This window comes from Amblyomma americanum, chromosome 2, assembly GCF_052857255.1.
Source record: "Amblyomma americanum isolate KBUSLIRL-KWMA chromosome 2, ASM5285725v1, whole genome shotgun sequence".
Classification (NCBI taxonomy): Eukaryota; Metazoa; Arthropoda; class Arachnida; order Ixodida; family Ixodidae; genus Amblyomma; species Amblyomma americanum.
This window is the reverse complement of record NC_135498.1, coordinates 42,671,949-42,689,824: the sequence shown is the minus strand read 5'-3', so window position 1 is coordinate 42,689,824 and position 17,876 is coordinate 42,671,949. Positions and strand designations below refer to the sequence as shown.

At 46.9% G+C, this 17,876-nt stretch overlaps 1 protein-coding gene across 1 annotated transcript in view; it reads left to right on the top strand.

Moving 5' to 3' along the window:
- The window catches only part of LOC144119656 (uncharacterized), a 591,617-nt gene that overhangs the window by 470,701 nt on the left and 103,040 nt on the right, over positions 1-17,876 (top strand). The gene's annotated exons all lie outside the window — the stretch shown is intronic.

Below are 17,876 nucleotides of genomic sequence, written 5' to 3'. Positions count from 1 at the left end.
AACGAAAGGCGCTCAACACGTCCCGAATTCACAGAAGTCTTTTTCTCCTTCCTCGATATCATATGTAACAGCTTGGCCCGCGGCCACTGCTACGCCTTTTTTTTCCCCTCCTAGATGAACTGTAGAGTCTAGGTTTTGAGACTCAATCATTCTCTTCTCGAAAGCGCGTATAAGTGCATTCACGCGATGTGAATGATACGCTTCCCTAAAAGCAATGCGCAGTACAAGGCCCTTTGACACTGAGTTTAAAATTATACTCCGAAGAAACTTGCTTCCAAAGAATGAGTATTATTCCCAATTGCATAACACGAATCTGCTACGCTACTAGCCACTCGTATGAGTAGCTGTCTTATTATCGCTCTGGATTTCATTGCAAATAGGAATTTTCTTCATCAGTGCGTGCGATATCGAAAGCGAGGTTGAAAAGGGAGTAAAAAAAATATGTAGCGCTTTTATGGCCTGAGTACGTTACTCGGTGCAGAACCTTCATTCAGCCATTGGCCCACAGTGACTTTGTTCAACAAAAGAGCACAATCTGCGTATCAACTTGTCTCACATATTGCTGTGATAAGAAAGTACCGATAAGCTCAGCGTACTTGGTTTCTCGGCAAAAATATGCGCAATGAAAAAAAAAACTAAGTTGGTGAACGCTTGGCCACCGCACAGGACTTGTTTTACCCTCGCTTTGCACAAAACATGACGGATAGTAGATAGTCGGAGGTCATCGTGAGGGAAGTTCACTCATTCATTCATTCATTCATTCATTCACTCACTCACTCACTCACTCACTCATTCCACTCACTAACCCACTCATTCACTCACTCACTCATTCACTCACTCACTCACTCACTCATTCACTCACTCATTCACTCACGCACTCATTCACTCACTCACTCACTCACTCACTCACTCACTCACTCACTCACTCATTCACTCACTCAATCATTCACTCACTCACTCACTCAATCACTCACGCACTCATTCACTCATTCACTCACTCACTCAGTCATTCACTTACTCACTCACTGCACAGACCGAACCGTCTGTTTCTTTTACTTCTGTGCATTTTATAGTTTGGAAAACTGTTTTCAAATAAGCGCATACGTCTGTGCTTCGTTCTAAAAACTCACAGACCCGAAATAGGTGGGTTCGGCCCCGGCCGCGGCGGTCGAACTTCGATGGAGGCTAAAATCTACAGGCCCTTGTACTGTGCGATGTCAGTGCACGTTAAAGAAAAATCTCAAAATCTCACAGCATTCAGCATGTCTCGAGAATTCTTTGATGAGGAGTCAGCTGTTTGGACATGTCTTCTCAAAACACATGCTCTAAATAGCAGGAACAGAATTAGCTTAAACGTATAGAAAAACCCTGCAAAAAAAATTGCTTTCTGCGAAGCCACCGAGGATATCATGTCACATTGCCTAGCACGACTCCTTTTTCATTTAAAACTAAGATTTTTTTTACAAACAAATACCAATTTTGAGTCTTTCATACCTTGTGTCCTTGGTTGTTTCACGGCTGCATTCCTTGGAAAAGCTTGAAAAATGCCTCGGCAACGTGGCAGCCAGTCCTGGCGGGATCGGGATGCTCAAACGCGAAAACGACAGCGGGAAACCACATATATACGAGGCGCCCCTCAAGGAGTGCGATGACCATCCGGCGGACATCTGCTGCCCGGTCGTTACCAGAAAACCCGCCGAGTGCCACTGCCACCCTGAAAGCCCTCGTCGGTGTCTCACTTAAAGTTCTAGCGGGGGCTCTCAAAGCCGTCTATTTCCATCCACTCTTTCAATGTCTCGACGTTTCTCGCTGCGTGTGTTGCGCAAGAAAGGGTGGTTTTCTTGCGTTGTTAAAAGAAACAAAAATAAAGCGGAACCATTCGCCGGGCTTCTTGCAAGATGCGGCTAGTGTAGAAAGCTGGTGCACATGCTTATCGTTCATGCTAAAGTTGTTGGTGCACCGGAAAGCAGCTTGGTGCAAGAACTGCCAAAATCCATTCCCGCCGTTTCCGCTTGCGATTGGCGACCGATGGTCATGCCTTCGTTCTCCTTTTCTTCTCACGGAAGCCGCTGTAGAGAGAGAAAAAAAAATTAATACCTAGAATAGAGTAATTCGCCGGAGCCTGGTGGTCGGGGCCTCTAGCCCAGGGCTGCACTGGCGGCAGCTGACTTGCGCACTGGAAAGGTTCCGTGCAATGACGCATGAATGGTCGGGCATCCGTGCACCTCCATGTCTGCGACAGTGCCGCACGCAATTCATAGTATAACGACGACCGGAGGAGACGGAGAGCTTCCGACAAAATACTTTTGCACCAGCACTTTGGCAACGCTGCATTGTATTGCCAAAATTGTAATAAACTCGTACTCAGACTGAAAAAAAAAAAGAAACACCAGTGCTTACAATTGCCGTCACAGGGTATCTTTAAACCTCTTTGCCAGCTCGATATATTCTCTTCACCGCCTTTTATCTCACTCTCTCTATTTATAAATTTTGCACTACACTATATGTTCATAATCATCGGCAAAGGCTTCTATACCCTAGCTCGAATGCGTCACCTTTCTTTCTTGTTCCGCCATACTGAATACGCGAATCTCACGAAAAAATAAAAACAAGATAAATATGGACACGCAAGGAATGTTTTTTGTGTTCCAATTCTGGGGGCTTTTATCCTCGCCATGTTTCCATGGTCGGTTTTCTCACATTCGGGCGCCTTCAGGTTCCGCTAAACACTACCTACTAGCCTCAGGCACCATCGTTTTTTTTTTTTCCGGAACGTTCAGCCTTTCTCACGTTTTATATATGCTGTTGTGGTTGTTTTTGTTGTTGCTTAGTTGTCGTTATCGCTGAGTTCGAGATTTCGTGCGCTAGGGTTGTCTTTCTGAACGCCTTTTTGTCGCTCGCTTTAGCCAGAACTACAAATTGGCGCTGGCAGGCGTGTCGTTCCGTTTACGCGTTTCCCTCTTCTGAAGGGCGTCTACGCCGGTCTTGCGATGCATGCGTTAAACGCGCCGTTTAAAGCGAAGCGCCTCAGGTACCGCACCTCCTTTCTCAAGAAGGGAAGGCTTGAAGCCCGCTGAGTTTTCAAAAGCGCCCGAGCAGTCTCAACAAACTCAATGAGGAAAGCGGTTGCGGGTGGGCGCATTTTGTTCTGCATTTAAACGCCTCTTCCAGAAAGTGCGCGGTCCCGTGAGTGGGGTGAGCGTGCCAGTAAGGCAGCGAAGCAGTGAGTCAGCGTGAAATAAGTTGGCATCACCAAATGAGTGAGCACAACAGTCAATGTAATGGATGTAATGAGGTTTGGGAAGTTTGAAAAAGTGAGTGATTGTGAGAAAGTGAGCGAGTGAATGAGTTCGCCGTGCAGTGAGTGAGTGAGTGAGTGAGTGAGTGAGTGAGTGAGTGAGTGAGTGAGTGAGTGAGTGAGTGAGTGAGTGAGTGAGTGAGTGAGTGAGTGAGTGAGTGAGTGAGTGAGTGAGTGAGTGAGTGAGTGAGTGAGTTCGAAGAACAGGATCTTTGTAGACCGTGCGCTGCGTATGTAACATAACAAGCGATTCAAGGAGCAGCTGTCTGTACGACTCACATCAAAGAAAGTTTATTGAATTGCACTGCCTAAACTACTCGACCAGGCCCTCACACATCTGAAACGTGCAGATAAAATGCATGCTGTTTTTTGAAGCGAAAAGCTTCACTACGCTAGGGAAAGCAGTCGTCGCACTGACCGGAGAATGACCTTGAACGACCTTCAGCCCAACCACATTAGCCGTGTGTATATGGTTCAGCTATAGTGTCGTACCCTTGAACCCGGACCTTGGCCTATGACTTTTAGTTGACCTTTGACCTTAAGAACATCCGATGGGGTGATGTGAAGACACGTGATGGCAAGCGATGGGGGTGTCGTGAGACCATGTGATACCATGTCACAGGCACGTGGTCGCGTTTATACATATATAGAACGGCTCTCGCGAGCGTGTATCGGAGCTGCCATGGACGAGCCTCAGACGCTTAGCAAGCGTGCTTGCTCTTCGCTGAATTTCAGGGTTAGCCAAGTTAAGTCACTGCCATTTTTTTTTGGCCACCAGATGCGCGAACATGGCCCACAGGAATATTCTGACCGTTACACGAAGTAACAAAGGCATCAAAGCCTCTCAGAGTCAGATTCTTTATCTCTCATAACTGTGTTAAAATGGAGGAGGCCACGGCTAAATAAAAGAAAGCGTATTACTTAATGCTGATAATTAATTATGTTCATTTCTGTCTTTTTTTTTTCTCATCTCCCCTCAGAAGCATTACACCGTCTTTCTGCCTACCTCTGCACTCTGCATGATTTCGCCTGTAGTGAAGGACGAAAGGAAGCGCATCACATAAAGCACACATTTAGCAAACAGGGCTACCGGCGCCGAGAATGTTTGACGCGAGGCTTATAAAAGCACAGAATACAGTGCGCATTCTTAACGCTGCACCGGGGCGTCCACTCTTCTTTGCAATAACCATAGTTTTAGAATACTCGTCTCTTTATACAGCGAGCGTTACTGCCAGCAAACTCACCTCCCACACATTCGCCCACTCTTTACATTAACGAGATTTTTGTGTCACCAAAAGCTGAGCCGAACGACGTACGTTTGAACTAGACTGTCGGAGCACAGACTTTGCGATTTTATTTGCCTGCTCGTACTTTCGAGGGATTTAAATCAGAAAACGCCAAGCCTGAGCAAGTGTTCACAACTTGTGAAAGGAAAGCAAAAAAAAAAAGATGATAACCCAAATGTAGAACAAAAAGAAATAACCAAGAAAAAAGGTTGGTTGCGGCACTGCGTATTACGTTAGTTCTCATGAGCTGCTGAACTTGATGTTCTGCAATTTTTAAGCCGCACATTGCTCCGTCGTCCGATGACCCGAGCCTTGCCACTCGTAAAAGAAAGCCGACGTGTCTGTCACGTCGACTAAAGGATTAACTAGGAGGACACGGCTTACCCGCGCCTTAATTCGTCTACACACGCTGTCGCTCGAGGTGAAAGCGCGTGTGTTTTGTATGAATAGCGGTGCCAATCGGTTTTCTCCAGAGCATGTCTTCGTGTCAGTGGATAATGAAGCGAGATAACTCTTTTGTTCTTATTCACGCTGGGTTTCTTTTATAGTATTCTACTTGCCGGCGACGCCCTTCTCGCTCCTGTGTCTTGCTCCTACTTCTTTTCCATTCGTCCAAATGATTTCATGCATAGTACTGTGGCCCTTTCCAACAACGTATATAATTGATGTTTGTGATGGGAGCTACATGGTTGAAACGCATAATTTGAGCAGCGCTCAGACGACGGACGGACAGGAATTGCTCAACAAGCCTCATTGCAGTTTTTTGCCTATTCATGTTTGTCGGCTATGTTAGAAATCTTAAATTTTTTGTTCTCCAGATTTTTTTTTGTTTTCTGGGGCGAGTGGAGTGACGGGCTTCTCTCCTGGCGTTCATTGACTGGTGTTTCATTAAATTTGTTTATCTCTCTCTCTCCAGACCAACGGTGACCGTATATACAAATATAACCACACTCGCAAGCATGCACGAAATAGGAGCCCATTTGCGGAGGAATTCGCGGGAAATGACGTTCCACGCAGGCATTGAAAGAGGGCGGAGAAGATTAGTTACAAATAATATCGAAGATACGAAAGTAAGCGTAGTGAGGTTATCAGGTTATAAGCATTAACAAGTGGTTGGCTACGTGATGAAACATTAGGCCGTTCTAATTTTATAACATAAAAAAATAAATCGGTAGCGTTTTAACGCAATTAATCCCAGCAGATGTGTGACAGACTGTGTTTAGCCTGGTAGGCTCATGGGTTTGCTTTGCTGGGTCGTCGTCTGGCGGCGATATTACGCTCAGTTTAAGCTCTGATCGTGGTTAAGCTGATCTGATCTGCTCGTGGCGCAGGTGGAAGTTGAGGAAGACGGCGATGTGCAATGTAGTTTAACACGAGGCGTCATCGGCTGCTGCGAAAGCATAGAGCTCTCGTGTAGGGGCTAGGGAGGCTTATCTGTTGGCGCCGCTGCGGGTTCGAAACCCAGTCGCGGCAATATTTATTTTATTTCAGCACCGTCAACGTCAGGGGCGCCACAAGATACTTGTTTGGGTTCGACACCGTGAAGTAGTGCTTTGGCACTAAAAATTGTAAAGAAGTTGCTCTGGTCATATAGAAACAGTGTTCTGCTAGCTAGCTATAGCTAGCTGTGCCACGTATAGTGCTCTGAAGAATTAATAGAGTGAGTAGCGTTTGTATCGCTGAGATTCTCTGCTCAATGGATGGAGGCTCAAGAGGGAGCTTACATTCACACCTTAAAGGACTTTAACAAACGGCCTAGTCGATGCTACGACACAGAATGGTGTGGTTGCGTAGGAGCGAAACTGTTTTCTTGTGCTGATATTCGACATCTTTCCAGCGATGTTCTTCATATATCCTATGGTATTGTACGCTACGGCATGCTACAGAATGCTACCGCGTGGTATGGTATGGTATGGTATGGTATGGTATGGTATGGTATGGTATGGTATGGTATGGTATGGTATGATATGATATGGTGTGATATGGTACGGTACGGTATGGTATGGTATGGTATGGTATGGTACGGTATGGTATGGTATGGTATGATATGGTATGATATAGTACGGTACGGTATGGTATGGTATAATAAACAGCATGGTACGTAATGGAATGGCGTGGTATGATACGGTACGGTGTAGTGCGGTACGGTGTGTGGGGTTGAACATCTTTAAACAGCACTTGGGCTACAAGATACACCGTACGCATAATGGACGACTCCGCATAAATTTCTTCCACCCGGAATCCTTCAACCCGCACTGGCATCGGCAAAGTACACGGGCGCATTTCGTATTCCGCCTCCATCGAAATGCGGCCGCCCGACAAAGATGCGGCAGCGCGGCCTTGGACTCAAGAGCCGAACGCTGCATCCGCTGAGCCACCAAGGCAGGTCTTCATATCTTCCGTCCGGTGGCAAAGACGAAAATGAATTCTGCTCACATTTGGGCTCGAACGAAGTGATAACGCCGCGGTAGTTTGAGATGAAGACGAGAAACCGCGGTCATAACGACGGCCATGAACGAATTTTATGACTTCCCTTTCGAATGCCGGTGTAGCCCGACCTTTTCCGCGGCGCAACTTCAAGTACAAATGGGAGAATGGCCAATAATATATATTATCCCCCTCTTCTATTTTTTATCTTCTATGTCTGGACATTCGTGTCGCCATTGGGCATTCCTTTCAATAAGCGGGCTGCCGAACAGCGTCTCGCTCGACCCTTGGCCTTCGATAAAGGACAAAACACACAAGAGCAAAAAGTACGGCGCGCCGAACGAGGTGTGCGCGCCCCTTTCGTCACGTCCGCTGCGTTGTGTGTCCTCCGTGGGGGAGATTTTACGCGCGTACGCTTTCTCTATATTATCGACGAACGGCGGCGACTACGCCGCGGTGGTCGCAACATTGCCGCCGCCGTTGGGCCACCGAGACGCCCCCTGGTTGCGGCGCTAGGCTGAGCGCAGCGTCGATGCGGCTAGACGGAGCGGCGTCACCAGGATGATGGTGCAGGAATTTCCGCAGAATCCGTGGGCGGGGGGAAGAAACAGCCACGCCATGTGACTCGTTTAAATAGTTCATGTGACCAGTTTGATTAAGTAGCGAGGTCAACACGAGACAGCAATGGCACAGTATTTAACCTTGAGACCTGGTTGATCATTTGATGACGATTTCCTTTCGTGCGAAATAATGTCACCTTCGATCAATACGGGCTTTAAGAGCATACGCTGCAAAATATTAAGTTGAAAAAGGAAAAGAAACATTAACTGCTGCCCAGCTTGTCCACTACGTGAAGGTACACTAGCAGAGGGGTGAGCTCATTAGGCATGATTAGGGCTTCTCTCAATTTGTCCCAGTATGTTAAACGGCTCATATAAATTTTGCTTAGATTTGGCATAAAACATGTGGAAAATTGTATTTATTTCACATCGCATTAAGCTGCTGCAAATTGAATTTCGCGGCATCCACTCAGATGTCGTCCTTATCGAATTATTTACATTTAATTGCCCATACCCAACAATTCTGGACAGAAGCATTTTTAAACGAGACCAACTTTATGAGCCCAATTTTTTTTTAATGTAAAAAAGTTCAGTTTAAGAATCAATATATCCGGAGTTCTCCTGTCGGCAGTCTTGAATTTTTTACATGAACGTTTTCGCTATTATCAAAAGCGTTCCCCATTGGTTTTCTACGGTAGTCATAACTGCTCGATGCGTGCGATGGAGACACGATAAAAGAAATATTTTGCCACATGTCAGAAGAATGCACCATTACCTTCAATATTCCAATACCAGTGCCTTGCAGATTTCCAGCATTCAACATTTTTGTCCAATAATTTTGGACATGTAGCTGCTGTGATCTATTGCTTTAGCTGCATTTTCTTGAAACAATAGAAAAAAATCTGAGAAAAATGCTAGATTTGCTTGACGCTTCCGACCAATCGATAAAATCTCCACACGCATCCAACAGTTAAGGGAAAGCTTCAAAAGCAAATAAATATTTTGTTCGTTCCCAACGGGAATCGTTTTTTGTTTTTTTTTCAAGAGGAGGATTTTGTTTAACACTTGCGGCTGCCGGATGTTACTTCCGTCGTACGGCCGCCCCGGGAGCCGCGACTCATCGCTCCTCGGTGCCGGGGCTCTGGGGCAAGACAGCGCGGCTTTCCTGAACGGACGCGCGCAGGGTGCTCGCGGGGGGAAGGGGTGAAGCGGAAGGGGGGGGGGGGGGGGGGGCGCCGTTTACACGGCGTCCTCCGCAAGCCACCGCCACGGCGACGAGTTTTACGAGCGAATATCGAGAGATATTTACGGCCTCTTGGGATCTTTCGACAATGGGCTACCCCCCTCTTGCACCCCCCCCCCCCCCCCCCTCTTTGCCTTCCCACCCCATTTGCCCAAGCTAGCCGCAGCCGCAAAACCGAAACCTCGAGGTTTGCAACCGGCTCGTCGTCTACTGTTGGCGGCTTTCCTCCGAGCGACCCTCACAACCTTCTCTCGCGATTTTCTTTTTACTTTTTTTTTCTGCCTTGATCGAAAGGCCTACTGTAAATTCGGTGCGCCCTGCTCCGTGGCGCAATCCCCTATTTCGGCCTATTCCAGTACCTCAACCATCCCCTCCTCACCAACACCCACCTCCTCACACCCCTATTGCTCCACTGCTTTCATCGTCTTCTAAAGCCTCCCTTACAGCGTGTAGTGCGTGGCGTGCATCATCAGGACGAGCGCGTTCGATAGGAGTAAGTGCGCGTACTAAGCGCACACAAGAGCTTGCACGCGGTTCAAGGGAAGGAGGCTCGTTTAGTGCCACGTACTCAAGCCATTCTACGGTACTCTCTTTGTACTTGTGGAAAAAGTGGTCGTTGTTGCCTTGACCCACGGTCGGATCAAACAGTGTGTGTGTGGGGGGGAGGGGGGGGGGGGGGCAGACTGTATACGGGTTTGTTTGTTTGCGACCTTCGTATACGACTTTTGCAATCTTCGTTATTTCCTCGTTTGTGCGCGTTCTTCTCCGCGAGTGCTTTCGAGAAATTCGTTGTGCGCAGCGCTTAAACTTTGTGCGCGATTTTCCGAGAGCAGAGGTGGAAAGGGTTTTCTTCTTGCGCGGAAAGAGCTTACAATTCGTATAAATAGCACGGGAGATGGTAAATGAAGCCTTTGAGTTCTAGCCTAACGTACCATCATCAAAGTTGAGCTGCTAGCAAGCGGGCAGTGTCCTGAGAGATCTGTATGAAGGAAGGAAAATGTCTTTACGAAATATATGTTTTCTCGGCAGTTTTCATGGACTGCCTTCATGAGATAATTAGTCTTTTTTTTTTGCGCTTCCGAGAATGTTCAGGGAATCTTATATTAATTCAACTTTTTCCAGGAGGGCTAATGTATGGACAGGAACTGAAAGTTTATATTGACGTTTATTGAGCGATCAGCGGTACCCATGCGTGTCGAACCCGGAAGGATATGCCGAAGACTATTACTGTTGCAAGGCGCTTGATCGCCAACGCGCCATGACATTTTGCTCTCAATTTCATCATCGCTTCTTTTGTGTCAACTATAAGGAAGAGGTCAACACTGAAATAAACACAAAAATAAACACAAAAATAAACTTTAAAAAGTCGCATTTGCGTTCATTTATTCCAGGTAAACTTATATATGCTCAGGTGCATGAATATCCCTATACTTCATGTCGTAGGAAAACCTGCATAGTCAATGAAACGGCTTACCAGAGCCATTGAATTTTTTCTAAATAAATCCTTCACTGAGTGCCCTTTTTGATTTCGCAGAAGCTTTCTGGACAATGCATTAAACTGAGCATTTTGAAACTTAGTTGGGAAATTTAAATAAAAAATAAACTCCGACCTGGGAAGTTGGGCGAAAAACAAGACTTTCAAGGCTTCCGGTTAGCAAAGAATAGAAAAAAAAAGTTTTCAACAAGTAATAATAGTTGTTCAGTTCTATTTGCAGATTTTTCCTAACAAGAGTTCCGCATGATTCTTTTCTTTTTCTTACACAGCACTCCTTCCTGATGACCAGGCTTCGAAAGGCAGTGCTGATAAGAACGCTTCATTGTAATGTACCACTATATCCACTATGCATAGGTCTCTCCATTATGATAGTGAGCAACAAGTTATCACAAAAAAGACGAATTTCTTGGTTATTTCTCTGCTTAAGCTAGGAATGAATCTGCATATCTTGCGCAAAGGGTAAAACTAGTTCGAAGAAAGTAAGAAGCGCGCTTATCACCCATAATTATGGAGTAATGATTCATGGAATTCGCTAACTTTGTTCCCTTTCATGTTGAAGGGGCCGTTAACATTATGCATCACAATCCTTCGTAAAGCATCGAATTGTTGTAGCTTCTTTTACGCGCCAGCACTGTAAATGCCTCGCGACCGAAAAAGCTTCCTTGTATGTGAATGAAGTCTGAGGAGCAAGCAGCCGGCCACCACCTAGGTGCCACCTCGATCACGTGACCTCGTGACGTCATCGCAAACTACCCACCGTGGCAGATGGTAGTTAAGTTAGTAATTAGTCGCGAGACTTTTCTCGGGAAGATTAACCTAGATTGCGCCAGCCCCCACCGGTGGGGGGTCCCTGCCATCGCTTAACCGCTACACCACTGCGCCAGGAGTGGTATGATGAATCACGGGGATCTGTGAATGCAGAGAATGACCGATTCCGCATGTATGATCGCGTAGCTAGAGCCAAGGCGAAGTATATACGAGAAAGTGACTAAACAAGAGCAGCAAACATGCCAGCGCACCTAAATCGCATTTAGCTTAACTGGGTAAATCGCCCTCAACTACGGCACCTCTCTCTTCCTTTCTTCTTTCACTCCCTCCTTTACCCTTCCCTTACGGCGCGGTTCAGGTGTCCAACGATATATGAGACAGATACTGCGCCATTTCCTTTCCCCCCAAAACCAATTATTATTATTTAAATCGGAAGCCAGTATCATTTTTGCATACTTCAACAAATTGCGAACTGACACCAAACGGGCATAAAAGTGTCGTGACCCTTAAAAAGCCCTCCTTAAAGAGCATATTTGGTGACGCCCTCATGAAAATGGTCTATAGACAATTTATAGACTTGCTATGGACTTTATTGCCTTACTATAGATATTTATTTTTGTCTATTCATATTTTATAGACTGTCTATAGAAAAAAAGTCTACTAAAAATGTGTGGCCATAAATCTATAGATTGTCTATAAACTGTGCATAGGATTTGTATTATATATACACTGTTCTCTATAAAGAGTCTATATACTTTATAGACTGAAGGTTATGGACAGTCTGTAGACTCTAAAAAATTTTTGTAAGAGCGGTGCAGATAAAAAGTAAACATGCAGCCCCTACAATAAGCCTGCAACGCAAAACAAAGTGATACACAGCATTGCCAATTTCATCAGCGTCCCACAGACATGTAGCTTTAATTAGCGTTTACACTGTCAGTCATAACGCACGCGCCATTTTTCTCAAACTCACAAGGTTCAATGTGCACGGTTGCCCATAGCCATTAGAGTTCTTCCGACAGGCCGTGAACAGAACTTCCAGGACTATGAAATGCTCAGTGCAATTCTAAACTGTCAAGCCTCTCCGCACGGGTTCTTTTGTTAACGTACGAGTAGCTAATGCTCGCAGAACTGTATTACACCCTTCGTTGCCAAATCATTATTCCCTTTCGCGTACTACACTTCGTCGTGTCAGGTGTACTTTCTAAAACTCATTGACTTCATTTAAGGATACTGCCTTGCTTATTCACTGTGTCAGCCGATACTCCAATTCAGCGTCGCATTTTCTGACAGCAGCCCTGTAGGAGATGGCAATGCAACTCGTTTTGCCGGAAACGGGCCGCCAGATCAATAGAGATAGCGCGCAGCCAACGCGCCACTGCACTCAATTAACTGCCGCCTCCCGTGTTTTTGAAATGACGGCGCGGAAGACGAATTTAAGGAATACGTTGAAGTCTAGGCGTTTCGTCAAAAAGGTTTGATGTAGTAGGAAAGAACGTTCATGCTTTGTGCGATAGTTGTGTCCACAGGCAATTAGCGATGATAACCGTATTGTCGATTAGGCGAGCCCTCTAGGGGCTACCTTTAATGTCATTCAAAAAGCGCATTCTAAGTGTTTCAGCCGAGGTTTTCACAGATTGCCGTAGTGGATTCAAAACAGAAAGGAGTAAAAGTGAGTAAGCTGTCCACTAGTTGCACTCCCTTTTATAAAAGGGAGGGCTCTAGAGGCGAGCTTACTCCCTTTTTACTCCCATATCGGCGTATTGGTGTTTAGTGCGGAGAGCGGAGAGCGCTCTTATTGTACGATTCTTTGGTAAACTTGGAAAGGATGGCTCTGGACGCGGCAAGTTTATTTCATAATGATATAGGTTTACTGGTTTATGGGAGATTTAACGTCCCAAAGCGACTCAGGCTATGAGGGACGCCGTAGTGGAGGGCTCCGGAAATTTCGACCACCTTGGGTTCTTTAACGCGCACTGACATCGCACAGCACACGGGCCTCTAGAATTTCGCCTCCATCGAAATTGGACCGCCGCGGCCGGGATCGAACTCGCGTCTTTCGTGCCGGCAGCCGATCGCCATAACCCCTCAACCACCGCGGCGGCTGATATAGGTTTACTGTCTACAGCGAAAGGGGCGTATAGCACTCATTGTTGCGTGGATGGCTGTATTTCGACTCCTTTAAGCGATGTCACCAGGCAAGATAGCCACGAATCAAGTGCATCTATATATGATGTCACCTCCTCGCCTCTCTCGGCAACCGGAATATGACGCAGCGATGCTCGTGCGGTTTACGCCCCTTTTGTCGGCGACTGTAAAAAGGAGATTCCGTGCGATAAGCAGACTGACTTTCGATTTCTCCATCGTATATTTCGTATTCCTAAGAGCTTCCACCTACACCTCCTAGTAAACAACAGTGTCAGTGCGGCTGTTATTTCAGGTACTTGGCTATTAGGAACATAAAAAAAACACACATACGCCCACCTCAAACTAAGACGGGGTCAAAAGCGAAGCACAAAACTAAAACGACAAAGTTAGGCGCTGCCTGTCAACTCAAGTTGACCGAGCAAAGCATATAACCGAATTTTCACTTTCTCCGGCTATCCAAATATAGCATATACCATGGGCACAATAGCACAAAGCATGGCGGGACAAGCCGGGATCAAGACCAGCTTATTATTGCCTTAGAACACGCCAATCATCAGCATACAGGGCATGCTTTCGATCCAGGATTCTCGACGGAGCCGGCGCACACCTTTGCGAAGCTCACGCAAATACCCCGTTTGGACCGTCGGACTTACCCTCCTCCCCACCCCTCTCTTACGCACTCCCAACAGATCCTCTTCAGACGCCTCCAGACACGCTCTCTGTCATCCCCTCAGCTTTTATCCCACTATTGCGGCACATCCCCTGCATGCTCCCTATGCGGTGACCCCCACGCCACACTCTCCCATATCCTTTTCGGCTGCCCTGCTGACCCTCCCCCGCGGGGACAGCACGCCATCTCGAGCTGGGAGGACTGGGAGGTCCTGCTCATGTCTGCAGACCCGACATCGCAGCTTGCTGCGGTGACTCGGGCTGCCGACGTCATGTCCCGGCATGACCTACTTGATGCAGTGCGGGACCGCGGAGTGGCCCAGGGACCCAGCTGGGTCTAAAACTCACTTGCTCAATAAAGTTTTTCTGTCTGTCTGTTACAACACGCCAGAAAGGCTGCGAGGAAACGATGATCAACGACATGCAGGATGCGTTAAAGAAATCCTTAGCTTGTAACCAAGAAAGAAGGATAGCAACACTACTAAAGGAAGCGTGTTCTTTAGTGGACGCTAACACTAAGGCCACATGAAAGAAAATGGCTTGCTCCGTAGTACATACATGCGTAATAATGCCAATCTTATGCTTTAGTGTTGCAGTTTCCGAGAGTGACAGTGTGGCTGTATTTTATCCTTGTTCAAAGAGAATGAACTTCAGTCTCCAGTTACAGCATGCCTTTGTTGTTTTTATATGTGTCGCTTTTCTCCCCGTCTGCTTCTTAGTTTTTTCAATGAGTATTCAAGAATGTCATCTGGGTAGACCTGCGTGGTAAGTGTCCTATGAGCCGGGGAGTCGGCGTACTCATAAGTACACAAAGATGCGCCATCTGTGATTGCTTGGCCTAGACGGATCTCAGGTTGGGACACCCTCCAGGCGCGAACAGGGGGTTCGGGGGAGGGGTGTCCGGCACAGCTTTTGTAGTTCGCTTTTCGGTCGTAAGGGGCGAGGAAAGCTCGGCAAAACCGAAAGACTGGCTCACGAGGCTATTTTTCTGCGGCGTCGTTTTATGATTACCAAACTCTTGGCTACTGTCACCTTGACTCTCTTGATTAGCGCGCACACAGGCGACGCGTTCAATCCTGATAATGAGGTTATGTACGCAAGCAGTCTTCTGTCTATGACTTCTGAAGCCAAGTTCACTGAGTTTGACTAACGTCTTAGCAAGTGCCTCTGCGTCTTTGGCTATGACCACCGTTTACAGCTCGCGCTTCTGATTGATTCAGTTACGTTATTTCTTAAATGCCAATCACTTACAGCAAAGATGACATATAGTACTAAAAGACCGTCGAAGAATGGGCCGAGCGAACAAGATCGATTATGGATTTTTTTTATGGTGCAAGGGCATCTATGGCCAAAGAGCGCCATGGCGCAAGGTATTTTTTTGATTACTCAAGGTGGGATCACAGACCCATTTTCCAAGCATTTCACTCAAAATATGACGAGCACCTGACCAGTGAAAGTTTGTACCCATTGTGTCACCGATGGGTGCACGGCGGCGCTGGGGATCGAACGCAGCACCTCCCGCATGCGAGGCGGATGCTCAACCACTCGGCCACCCGAGCTAACAAGAGACTGAATGAACGCCTGCTAAGCACGAACACTTTCTCTTTACAACTTTGCGATGACATCCAAAATGAGGCGCTGTGGATGTTCCGGACACGTGATAGGCACGTGTTTATGCGCTTAAGCTCATAATGCATGTGCATTCACGTGCATTCGCACGTGCTATCACACGTGCACTTGAGCGCACGCTCATTCGCTTAAGCCTCTACGCGCTCCTGAAAAAGAAAGACTAGAGCTATTTTTAGCTTTTGTGCTTTTTTATTACCTTTTGCGAGTGCGACGCTCAAGTAGGCATTGATTGCTGCACCTAAAGAGTCAATTAAAATAAGTTGGACCAATACTTCGAGACAGAAGTTGGCTAAGCTCTTCCGAAACGATTTTTGGGTGTGAGCTGTTGCGCCTTAATGCTACTGTTACAACACCGGAACTCATTTTGTAATCTGTCAGAGATACCCGCCGCAGTGGCTCAGTGGTTAGGGCGCTCGACTACTGATCCGGAGTTCCCGGGTCCGAACCCGACCGCGGCGGCTGTGTTTTTATGGGGGAAAAACGCTAAGGCGCCCGTGTGCTGTGCAATGTCAGCGCACGTTAAAGGTCCCCAGGTGGTCGAAATTATTCCGGAGCCCTCCACTACGGCACCTCTCTTTTCCTTTCTTCTTTCACTCCCTCCTTTATCCCTTCCCTTACGGCGCGGTTCAGGTGTCCAACGACATATGAGACAGATACTGCGCCATTTCCTTTCCCCCAAAACCAATTATTATTAATCTGTCAGAGCACTGTTCTGTACAAAACTGCACCAAAACAAGAAGCACATGAATCAAAGCTGTACTTCGCCTATCAACCTGTTGGCCAACGGAGCGGTAGCTACGTACGACCCCTAGGCGACGGCTTCGAGGAATGCGTAGTTGGATCACGAGCATGTCGGAACAGCGCACACATGGGGGTCCTTCTCCTTGCCTTGAATGTTTCCACTTCACTGGAAACAAGTTTGTAACACGGCATGTGCACACGCACAGACTAGTGCGGAGAGGGCCGTGAAAGTCGCAATTCAGTGCTCTCATCTGTCATCAGCCCAAATCATCGCCCAGCACGAAGTCTTTGAGAATAGGGTTACCCTGCATATGTACTCACTTGTCCAACATACGAAAGCGCGAAATTCATGTCGCGGCTGCGCTGTTATCCCAGGGATAGGCGTCAAAGTGACAAATATTTTCTCGGAAAGGCGCTGTCTACTTACATCTTACGTATTTGCGCTTCGCGGCTTGTGAAATTACTCCCACACGGCCTGAATATCGTCACATTCGCTCAATCGTGCCATCTGTAGGTTGGACCTATTAGCTACAGGGGCGAACATTTAGTGATACTCGTCTTACAGCCTTCGTTAACTGTTGAGTGAGCTATAAACAAGAAACCTTATTTTGGGAGAACCATGTAGAAAGCTGTGGCGGGCGATCCAAAATGTCACGCGATAGAATAGAAAGCCCGACGGACGCAAGACAAGCCTGGGTGAGACTGGCCACGTGTCACTGACGTGTTCTCATGACGTCATAAACCGCATTTGGCGATGGCTTACTGAACAAAACAATAAGAACTTCCTAATTTTTCGCCATTTTTCGCCACTTCAGTTCAGTCCCAAAAAGTGATAACGATGTAGCTGCCGCTCCACAACGCCTCTGCGACTCAATTGGACGACCTTCCTTCTATTTATAGCTTGTGAACGCGGAAATCTTCAGTAATAACGCGCTCCGCATAGATTCCTTATTCAAGGGGGAAATCCTGGGTATAGATATCGCAGTACAACTTCAGAGCGTTTAAATTACTGAAGCTTCTAAGAAAATTTATTTCCACCGTTTCACACGTAATTTGTGCTAAACGAACAGTACTCGAGTGAACTAATTACTTTTTCTTTACCGTCCTCGTCCTAGCAATTCTCACGATCACGCGGCGTTAGCGTTCGCGGCATAGTGATCACTAGCTCCTTCTAATTTACCCCTTTCCCCCCAAATGAGGAGCTGTGAATTCTCGCTATCTCTCTTAATGGAACTCGCCCAATCTATCGGCCATTATTATTAAAAGCTTCCGCCCTTGCTATTCTGGCGCAAGCCGCCTCAGTTCACTATATGTGTCCTGAGTCTGCTCAATGCCCTTTTCGTGCCGTTGTTACAAACAGCTTTCGCTCGGCTTATGGTAGCGAATGGGGAAAGCCTATTAACTCTAGATCTTGACAGACGCAACGTGCCATACATACCACGCGCACGCACGCACACACGCTGACATACGCAAACCCATGTACACGTGCAGGGCGGAGAAGAGCGTTAATAATAAATGCCGACGAGCCGATTAGCGCCCAGTAGGCATCGGTCCCAAATTATGGGTGGTATAATCGAAGGGGAAAGAGCATTGGGAGAAGCGGAGGAGCCGG